The sequence below is a fragment of the Acomys minous genome (assembly GCF_964271855.1).
Source record: "Acomys minous genome assembly, chromosome: 11".
In the NCBI taxonomy this organism is placed as follows: domain Eukaryota; kingdom Metazoa; phylum Chordata; class Mammalia; order Rodentia; family Muridae; genus Acomys; species Acomys minous.
This window is the reverse complement of record NC_140492.1, coordinates 81244077-81255170: the sequence shown is the minus strand read 5'-3', so window position 1 is coordinate 81255170 and position 11094 is coordinate 81244077. Positions and strand designations below refer to the sequence as shown.

Genomic DNA, 11094 nt, shown 5'->3' with positions numbered 1-11094 from the left:
CCTTATTCCCCTCCCCTATGACTGTTCCTGAGGGGGATTTTGTATTGTCCTTAGTTAGTGCAATGGTTTGAGCAGATCCCCCTGGGCCCCGATCCACCGGTCAAGGTGTTCTTCTTGTAGGTTTCTAGGACCCTCTGGGTCATTCTATTTCCCCATCTCCTATATTTCTCTTACCTAGAGTCCCAGTAGAATATCCTCACATCTATCCCAATCTCCTGGTAAGTGTGTTCTATTGTGGGACATTCCTTTTGGGGTGGTGCCCAATTATAAGTGAGTATATACCATGTGAGTCTTTCTGCTTCTGGGTTAATTCACTCAGTATGATCATTTTTAGTTCCATCTATTTGTCCACAAATTTCAGGATTTCCTTGTTTTTAATAGCCGAGTAGTATTCCATAGTGTAAATAACCACAATTTCTTTATCCATTCTACAACCTAGGGACATTTAGGCCATTTCCAGGTTCTGGCTTTTATGAATTTAGGCAGCTATGAACATGGCTGAACATATGTCCTTGTTGTGTGGTGGAGCATCTTTTTTTTCCAAGATATATATTATCTTATTAATTTGTTCTTGTTACATCTTAATGGTTATCCCATCCCTTGTCTCCTCCCATTCTTCCCTCCCTCCCATTTTCCCCTTATTCCCCTCCCCTATGACAGTTCCTGAGGGGGATTACCTCCCCCTGTATATGCTCATAGGGTATCAAGTCTCTTCTTGGTAACCTGCTGTCCTTCCTCTTAGTGCCACCAGGTCTCCCCCTCCAGGGAAAATGGTCAAATATGAGGCACCAGAGTACATGTGAAAGTCATATCCAACTCTCCACTCTACTTGAGTATATTCCAGAGAGTGGAATAGCTGGATCTTGAGGAAGCTTTATTCCCAGTTTTCTGAGAAAGTGCCAGAGAGTTTTCCAAAGTGGTTGTACAAGCTTACATTCCCACCAGCAATGAAGGAGTGTTCCTCTTTCTCCACATCCTTTCCAACATATGGTGTCACCTGAATTTTTGATCTTAGCCATTCTGATGGATGTAAGATGGAATCTCAGAGTTGTCTTTATTTGCATTTCTCTGATGACTAAGGATGTCGAACATTTCTTTAAGTGTCTCTCAGCCATTTAATATTCCTCCATTGGGAATTCTCTGTTTAATTCTGAGCCACATTTCTCAATTGGGTGTTTTGGTTTGGTGGTGTTTAATTTCTTAAGTTCTTTATATATTTTGGATATTAGATCTTTATCAGATGTAGGGTTGGTGAAGATCTTTTCCCAGTGTGTAGGGTCTTGCTTTGTTCTGTTGACAGTGTCTCCTACCTTACAGAAGCTTCTCAGCCTCATGAGGTCCCATTTATTAATTGTTGACCTTAAAGCCTCGATTGTGGGTTTCCTGTTCAGGAAGTTGTCTCCCGTGGCAATGAGTCCCAGGATGAGCACACATTCTAAAGGAATACTCCTGGCTTACAATACCAACACTAACCAGTATTTTTCCATAATCTTTTAAAGATACATTTATTTAATTACACATGTAAAAAACAAATTACATACAGCAGGGAGAACCATGTGGCAATCATGAGTTCTACAAATGTTACATTCATAGTGGTTTGGTTATTTGTATTTGTCCAGCTTGGAGTAAACGTCTTTCCTGTCATGTTGGGTCCATAATTTTTATGATATTTTTTCCTCAGTTTTCTCATCTGTCAAAATAAATGGTTGTGATGCCCATTAATTAATGCTTTATGAGAACTAAGATTTATGATAATCATAGTGAAATAAATATTTGAATTTATTTAAATTTCCCTTAATATTATTGGTATTTAAAATCCAGTACAAAAGAAAGTGTATTGGCTGGTTGGGTCATCTGGGTTACTTAGAGAAATAATGAAGTCATCGTCTGTGTATTACAACCTCTCAAAGTGTCGAACTGATTATATTACTAGAGATATTTGCATTGTAATTATTGGTTTTTCCAGAGGAAATTAGCCTCCTATTTGAACACTTTTTTTTTCTTTTGTTAGACAAAGTTTCCCCAAGGTAAGTTAACTATGAGATCCTCCTAGAAATGTAAAGTCAAGAAATACACAAGAGGAAAAATTATTCCTAAGCTATAAAGGGCAATCCTCCACCTCATTTTGGTGCCCTGTAGCTGTTAAATAATCCCATTGCTGCTACCCATTGCTATGCACAGGAGTAAGCAACTTGCTATGTCTCAGATCTGGAACAAAACTGCTAATCATTTATTGCTAGTTGTATCTCAACAAAGACAAATTCTCTCTCTCTCTCTCTCTCTCTCTCTCTCTCTCTCTCTCTCTCTCTCTCTCTCTCTCTCTCTCTCACACACACACACACACACACACACACACACACACACACATACACACACACCTATAAATTTGTATTATATTCTGAAAGAACCATCACATGTTGCTCGTGAGATATAATTTGGTTATAAAGTTAACATGCTTGAGACTGCTTAAGTTACTGATGATAAGAAGAAATTGCACCCATCATTTTAGTTGGAACCCAAAAAGGGAGAATCTCAACCGAGTTGGCAAGAGAGGCAACTGAAGGTTCTACTCTTCCAGGCATTTGTTAATACAGATTTTGACATATACGGTGGAAGAATCCCACTGACTTAGTAGTCAGTGATTAAGAAAAAGTCCAGAAGGCATAGTCTATGAAAAATGGGGAGGTTTATACTACCGAACAAGAACTGTGCTGTATACTAAATTCTTTATTCATACTGACAAGTACATTTTCAGTATTCATCTGTTTAGGTTTTTGAACAGGGTTATCCATGAATCAATCGGCAGTACCAAGGGCAGTAGACAAAACAAAGGTGTTCATTGACTGCTGCAAGAGCTTTCAAAAGTACCAATTAATCAATAATGATCATTGTTAGACTGAACGCCCACTCCTTTAGGGATTTCCTTACCACAGACTTTCTCCGGAACCATTCTTATAATGTAGCATCCCTCTGGATCTTCAGTCACCTCATTAATTGCTGCCCTGTGCTCCCTGTCTACTTGTAATTCCTCCTAGTAATAGAAAATAGTTCATAATGGAAGATTTAATTAACTGAGTTTCCAAAAGGCTATTTACAGTGAACTGGGAACATTAGCTTTGATTTTTATTGTTTAAGAATGAGGATACGCTTTTCACAACAAACTCAGTGCAGCAGGAAGACAGCATTTTAGCAACACTGAAGTGTGAGGTGCCACTGGCAAAACTGAGTTCTGCTGCCAAGGGGACAGGGGTTACGGCAGTGACATGGGACGCTGCTCATTGCCTGAAGCTGCTTGTCCTTTCTCTAACTTTCACCGAGTGACCCTTTGCAGGCCGTGGTTATAACCACAGAACCTCTAACTCGGTGAAAGAGAGGCGGCCCATCATTAGGATACAGACATTAAAAAAAAAAAAAGCGAAATAGTTTTTTATTTTCTCCATCCCTCCAAAGTGGAACCTTAAACACGGTTAAAGCTTTTTCTAGGTATATCGCTGGACAGTGTTAAAAAGAGGAGAGATAAAAATTAATGTGGCCTTGACAGAATAGAGAGGGCTAGAAGTAAGCAATAGGACTGCAAAAACAAAAACAAAAACACAAATCTTTTATTAACATACCCCATAAGATTGACTCACTTATTATATACAGCATGATTGGTTATTATGTACTTGGCAAACCAGCAGGGTCACCTCACCCAGTGAGGTCACCTCAGTTGTGCATTTACAGACACGTGTTCGGAGCTTGCGCTACCTTAAACTGCGTCTTGAACCCTTTATGGAAATTAGCTGCTATTGCAGAGTAGCAATTTTTCAAAGTGAATATCGTTTGCAATTTTACCTTTTCCCCCTCACTTAGTAAATTAAATTAGACCACATTATAGACTAATACCCTGTGAATTGCATTTATTAGATCACAGCACATTTAAATTATGGAGGCACAAGCACCCGGAAGCACTGACTGCCCTGCGAAAAGACAGAGCAAGAGCTTAAAGGTTTATAGCGCCAAAGAAGTTTCTCATCCATAGAAGACCTGGGCTCCATTTTTTCCCTTTCAGACTGAGTAAAACTGACATGCAAGTCTGTACCATGACTGAGATCCTCATTGTGGTCTACTAGGCATGCAGAAGCCGAACAAAGAAAGACGGGCACAGTTTACACCTTTCTGTTAAAAAGGAATCCCTAGTCCGTTTCCAGCTCCATCACATGAGGGCTACGAAAAAGGAGACTTATCTTTTAAGACAGTTATTCTTTGGTAAAGGCAACATTATTTTTTATCTCTTTAATGCCAAAAAACAAAAAGTATGATAATATATCAGTAACATAAGTTCACACCAACCAAGTTTCCAGAACAAACTCGACTCACAGATCTTTTGGAGCGGAGTGCCCAACACGGAGTAACTTTTAGTATCCGTCTGCACTCCGAAGCAACTCATTTGCGAGTTAAGTTTTGAAGGAGTGAAATGCTTCCCCCAAATAATTCATTAGCGGTGCTTTATTCTGCCTTCGCAATGAATCAAAGTTTGAGAGAACTTCATTTGGTGCATTTGTATGGTTTAAATAAATCTGGAAGCCCTAACCCTGTCACGTACAGAGGTCGAGTGTGGGAATGAATCTCCAGACACAGAGGGTAAACTACTTCAAGGCGTATTCCCAAGAGCTTTAGACTGGACAATCAGAATTTACTCTCCGAGAGCCGGGTGTCCCTGTGCCTGTGAGCCCTCGGTGTGTTTGAAAGTCTCCTTAACCTGTCTCGGCAAACTGCATAAATCACAGCAATAAAGTCTTCCTATTCAGCGTGTCCAGGCTGGGGACAGCTGACCAGCTGCTGACCTTCGATTCTGGGCCCCTGCTGACCCGAACTTCGAAGTTCAGGCGGTCAATTGCAGGTCACTGAGGGCAGTCTCCCAGTCTTTCCAGTTCCCCTTGGACTACAAGGTTAAATGTACGCAGCACAGGTATTTTCCTGTTTCCCGAACGTGCGACTCATAGAATCCATACCTTTTTGACCAAAAGAAACAAGGCCACAAAGAAAGAAAGAAAGAAAGAAAGAAAGAAAGAAAGAAAGAAAGAAAGAAAGAAAGGGTGAGGAAAAAATAAACAACTAATTTTAAGTTTGTGCCCTCCTAACCAGCTTCACTTGAGTGTCTACCAGGTTGATCGTTTATCAGTATAATGGATCTACAGACAACCTTAAACAATTGTCAAACATTCTTTTAAAAGCCATTAGTTTTTCAACTAATGTATATCTGTTTTGTGCATTTGTTGAACCCTTCACTTGTCACTGAGAACTGGCCTGTTAAACTAAGCAGAGAACCCGATCAGTTTTCAGTGAGCGTTGAGCCTCAGGGTTCACCTGGGTCATCCGTAAGATTTATGAGGCCCAGTGCCAGTATCTGATTGGGACTGTTAGTGCTAAAGAAAGCTGACACTTCCTCCCTTTCCCTCCTCAAGTCTGACACACAAAGTCCAGTGACTTAACTTGTACATTCCCACTAGCTGCCTAAGAGGCAGCAAAATTGATGACCTGTACAGACACCAAAGTGGACATCAATAAAAAAAGATGGATGTGAACAAGTGGAGTGACATGCCTCACTGCTGAGGAGACTGAGAGAGAGGAGAGAAAAGGTTAAAAAAACACTGGAAAGTTATTTATATAAGCTTCAAGGACAAGGATTTTGTCACCACTTGCCTAAGGATTTGCACTGAAAAATTTTTCTTTCTTGTGTTTTCTATCCTTTTTCCGGTTGACAAAAAAGTCGGAGGAGCCTCTGGCAGTTTCTAGGCATTTTTACTTGTTAGTTTAACTGTAGAAAATTTTTATCAATCTTTTGTCACAAACAAATGATGCCATGAGATGAGCTGAAAACTGTTATAACCGACTCAAGAAAGGATAAAGATGGTTAAAAGCCTGACGAGATGATGTTTTGCACACAGTGGACTTTGTAGAATGTGGGGTTTTTTGTGTGTGTGTTAACTCACTTTCTAAGATGTGTTTTCTGCGTTTATACATTATATAATAAAATCGAAAATAAAAATGTGATCAGGGCAGTTGGAGATGATTTTTATAGAGTGATGTCAGAAGAAAGGGCAGAACACACAGATGACAGTGTTTGCAATTATTTCTTTCACACTCACTCTGCCTTGAACTTTATGTTGCCTTTAGTAAATATTAAATGGTGATCTGTTCTCACATGGTACAATAAAGGAACTTATTTTCAGTCACTTCAGGTGCCCTAAGTAATAGCATCTTCTACATAGATGCAAGTCCTTAGATTCAAAAATCAAAATACTAACAGTGCTGTCACAATGATGGAATTTGATGTCTACCCGAGCTGAAGATTTATGTCCTGTACTATTTCAACCATGCTGACAACAAAAGAGTTGTAAGTTCCAGGCCCTGCCTGCTCATTGTTCCCAACCATCACAACAACAAAGCTGCCAGCCGATTAAGCTTTGCACTGATGTAACACAAAGCCTGAAACGAGCAGAAAGAAGGTTCTCATCTCTGGTGGATCTTTCTGGATTGTGATAGCCAAAACCCCAAGTGATACGTCTGAAAAAATCCACATCCCTTAGCTTAGAATAATGTCAACAACTGTGATGTTTCAACCTATCAAGGAGACTTCTTCCAACCCTGCTACTTTATCTAAGTCAAAGAGTCAGATCAAACCAGTCTCTCCCTGTTCCACACGGGAGACTTCAAACCTGTCCTTGAGGATTCTCCTAGACGTCTAAAGTACCACTAGCATTTCTCCAAGAGTAGTAAGCTACCCCACGTTACTCTAAAGTGAGCAAAGACTTCAGAGGAGATGACCAGTAGCAATGACTTGCATATGGAGACTGAGCCTCAGAATAAGACCCAAAGTAACTGCCAGCAAGAAGATGACATAAATGCATAGCATTCAACCTAACAATATGCTGAGGAGGTTTTAAGAGGACCAGTGTCGTAGGGAGACCTGGTGGCACTCAGAGGAAGGATAGCAGGCTACCAAGAAGAGACTTGATACCCTATGACCATATACAGGGGGAGGAAGTCCCCCTCAGTCACTGTCATAGGGGAGGGGAGTAGGGGGAAAGTAGGAGGGAGGGAAGAATGGGAGGATACAATGGATGGGATAACTATTGAGAAGTAATATGAATGAATTAATAAAAAAAATTAAAAATAACAAAAAAGAGGACAAGTGTGGTTTGCTTTTATCTGTTAACATGATACATGAATTTGTTCACTGGAATAACTATTGTAATTCATTGATGATTAGCATCTTAAGTTTTTTTTTCTTCTTCTTCTTGTTTTTATTTTTCTTCACAGGATAAACTTGATGGAATTGTGAGGCTTACCAAGCCTGGTGTTTGAAACCATACAGGTTTTTAATTCACTGAGATACACTTACTCGGCTCCATCATACCTCCTTTGTGACTGGGCATCATTATACTGGAATCTGGATTTATAGTGGACTGCAGCCAAAGTAAACATGACTTAGTGTTTTGAGTGCAGTTTAAGAAGTTAATAAAGACAACTCAACAGATAACCATAACTTTCTTCCAAATACATAAGAAAAGCTCCCATGTTTCCCTTTGTGGTCTTAATTCTGTTCATTTTCATTTAAATGCTCACACGTCTTTGAAGACATCGTGAAAACATGGTTCAGACATTGCGTTTCCATTCTTTCCCCCTACTGTAGATCGCTTTCCCTCTCACACACTGTGCCCTGATTGTGATTTCCCCTTCCTCCACTCCATGCAGTTTCTCACCACATCCCATCCATCCATACCCATACCCTTTCTGTTTCTCATTAGAAAAGGAACAGGCTTCCGAGGGATAATAATAAAATAACATAAAATGTAATGAGATAAAATAAAATCTATGTGTTTCCATTCCTTGAGCATCTCACCTCTGTGAGACTGATCTGAGATATGCACACGGCACGACTCGCAGTCTTAGTACCATCTGGGTGAGAGCATGGGCTTTGGGTACTTATGGGAACTCTGGCTTTCTAGAGATGTTATAATGCCATTCCTTCTTCAGCTCGGTGTCCAATGTTCTCTTGGGCAAACAGACAACATAGACTGCCATTTAGCCTTAGGCAGCCACGTTTCCCAAGTTTCCCCAACCTGTTCAGGATCAAGGCCTGAATGGTCTTGGATACACTTTATCTCTTGGACACAAGGAAACAGCAGTCAGATTTATTTGACTAATGCTGAAGAATTCTTAAGTCCCTTACTCATTTTCTCCAGTGTAAGACTCTCAGATTCTCATGGTCAGAATGACTGGGTCCCATGCTTCTTACTGGTGTGGAGTAGGTCTGGGGCAGAACATAGTCTTCACCCAGCTGGGGGGGCAGATAGAGGAGGACAAATTCCTTTTACCTGCAATATGGAAAATGGCCCACCAAGCTTTCTCCACAAGAAACAGCTAGTTGCTTGTGCCAGAGTGATCTAGAAGAAATAAACTTACATTCTCCTTGCTGTTTCTTTGTGCAATATAAAGTTTTCTGAAGTTTCCATTGTAGAGGTTTTCTTCAAGGCTGTCAAATACAAATAGCCCAAACACTAAGAACGTAACATTTATATACTTCCTGATTGTGTCATGGTTCTTCTTGCTGTGGGTAGTCTATTGTATATATGTGTAATAATATAAATGTGTATGTAAAAAAAATTTTAAATGTTTAATTAGAAAAAATGGAATTTTCCAAAAAAAGGAGTGTGCTTGGAAAACATAATAAATGATTTAAAATTAATTACAGATAAACACAGGAAAGTTTGCCAGCTATCATAGTGTTTTTACTAGTAGTTTTATCAGAAAGAAGATAGTAAAATAAATTGAATAACCTTTTCTTTCTCTCTTGTTGATAATTAATGCTATTTTAGTTAAAAAGTAAAACATAATAACAAAGTCAATTAAATAAATGTCTAAAATGTAACAAAAAACTAGAGAACAAATTGATACTATTAGCTTAGTGCAATCATGTCTTGGGCTCAAGTTACAGCATTTATAGCTTAATGCATAGCTCTATACTAGAAGAAAATATGACCACTACTTACAGATTCCTTTCTAAAAGCTAGTTGACCAGCAGCAATAGCCATGTAGTGCCAGATTTCCATCTCTTCCCCTCATCACAAGAACAGGAGTTTTAGAAATCCGCATCACATTATGCGTGGACTGTACCATATAAGGTGCCTCTGAAATAAAGTGTCAATAGCCCTGCTTTCAAACCATTTCTTTTCAGAAAATAAGGAAATCCGTTTTTAGTTGTTAACACAAAGCATTTTTCAGTGGGTTAGAAATAGTTTTTTAATATTTCTATATTTTTAGTATTTGTTTGTTCCTTTTGAACTACATAGTTATGTTTGGTGTCTCTGACTGGACATTCCTGGCATATAAGAACATATCATGGGATTGCAGAGTAAATCATTAACAACAATGAACTGTTTATTGTTCTTCCACAGCAAAACAATTTTTTTGCTATAATGATCGAAATCTTTATTTCTATTGAAAACACTTCTCGATGAAACAAACATTGGCTTTCCAAATTCCTTCTTAAGTTATTTGAACTTTACCAAGTAAAATATTTATTTGGCTCATGACTACTTTATATGGAAAATATTCTCCAAATTTGATGCAGCTAAAGATACAGAGTGTTTGTTTTTAGATGGAATTTCTTAAGCTATCTAAAGTAATCTAATTATTATTTTATTGTTATTGCCATAATTACAGTTATAGAAATGGAAAAGGAAAAAAGAGAAGAGTGAGCAAGAAATAGAACTGTGATGCCTTTATTTGTTCAAGGCACCATAACAGAATATGTTAGACTGGGGGCCGGGACATGTACATAATCAGTTCTGGAGGCTGGAAGCACAAGTCAGATGGTCATCTTAGGCAGGTTCTCCTGTGGATTCCTTGCAGGATAATGATTGTCAAATACATTTTTGCAGATTTATATGGTAGGAAGAGCCAGCTAACTCTGCAGACTAATAAGGTACCAATCCAATTCATAAGGGCTGCACTCTCATGACTTAATTACCTCCCAAAGTGACCTTGCACACACACAAAACAAAAAGACAAACAAACAAACACCCACCATGTTCAGGATTAGATTTAACCATGTGAGTTTAAGTACGCACACTATTTGGTCTTCAATGGGTATCTTCTATGCTTTCTAGAATGTCATTGCAATTTGCATTTGGACTCTTTAAAATTCTTCAGCTAGTTCATTCAAACCATTTGTCGATTATTTTGGACAAATAGGCAGAGATGAAATATAAAAAGCGGTTAATGCATTTAAATGACTTGCTCGTCTAACCCAGAAAAAGAGCTGTACACAATTTTACTGGAATAACAAAGTATCCCACTTAGTTCACAGGATCTACACAACTGTTTCACGGCTCCTGTAGACCAATGCTACTATATTTGATGCCCAACCACTCATGCCCATGAAGTCGTCTGGTGGTTCCAGCGTTTGCTGTGCCATGCTGGTATCCAGTTCCTGTTTTCCCTCCAGATATAATCAACATTCAAGAGCACGGGAATTTCTCCTTTTAAAATATTACTCTCTACTACTTACTCTATGCTGCTGCAATAAAAAAAAAAAAGAAAGAAAAGCTATATTACAAACTGTGGATAATGCTTTTGCTTCCTCTATTCCCATGACAACTTTTAAAACTATGCTGTGGTTCCCGGTTGTGCTGATACTCGTTTGACAAAATAAAACTTACACCTCAATAAACAGCCAAGTCTGCATATTAAATGAGGGAAAAAAAAAAAGATACGCCATAAAAAAAAAAACACAGTGTATATCAAATGAAGAAGGGAAAATTCTGCCTGCGGTGCAAAGAGGGAAATGGGATTTTGCCCCCTATTCTAGAGGGTTACTTCTGTCACTAAGTTTTTGTCATATCCATGAATTGTTTTTTCAATTAAGATCTGCTGAAAAAATAAAGGCATTGTGTAGAGTAAAGCTTGTTGGAGATCAGAGATGGCTCATGGTTAACGACTTAAAAGAAATATCTCAGGCTTTAATTTCTGTAACTCAAGAAGAAAATTCTAAGCAAGGCTATATTTTATCCTACGTTGATCATTTTGCTATTTTTAACATTTTAT

The 11094-nt window shown here is 38.6% G+C and overlaps 1 long non-coding RNA gene across 2 annotated transcripts in view; it reads right to left on the bottom strand.

Moving 5' to 3' along the window:
• Positions 1 to 1548: 1548 nt before the first annotated feature.
• Positions 1549 to 11094, bottom strand: part of LOC311608475 — a 33469-nt gene continuing 23923 nt past the window's right edge. Inside the window, exons 2-5 of one of the 2 annotated variants that reach the window (XR_014782981.1) lie at positions 9039 to 9176; positions 8452 to 8521; positions 2929 to 3031; positions 1549 to 1690 (exon numbers count right to left, since the gene is read on the bottom strand). This is a non-coding gene — a long non-coding RNA (uncharacterized lncRNA). Of the gene's footprint in view, positions 1691 to 2928; positions 3032 to 8199; positions 8364 to 8451; positions 8522 to 9038; positions 9177 to 11094 lie in introns of those variants that run through there. The other variant, XR_014782982.1, reaches the window with a different exon arrangement.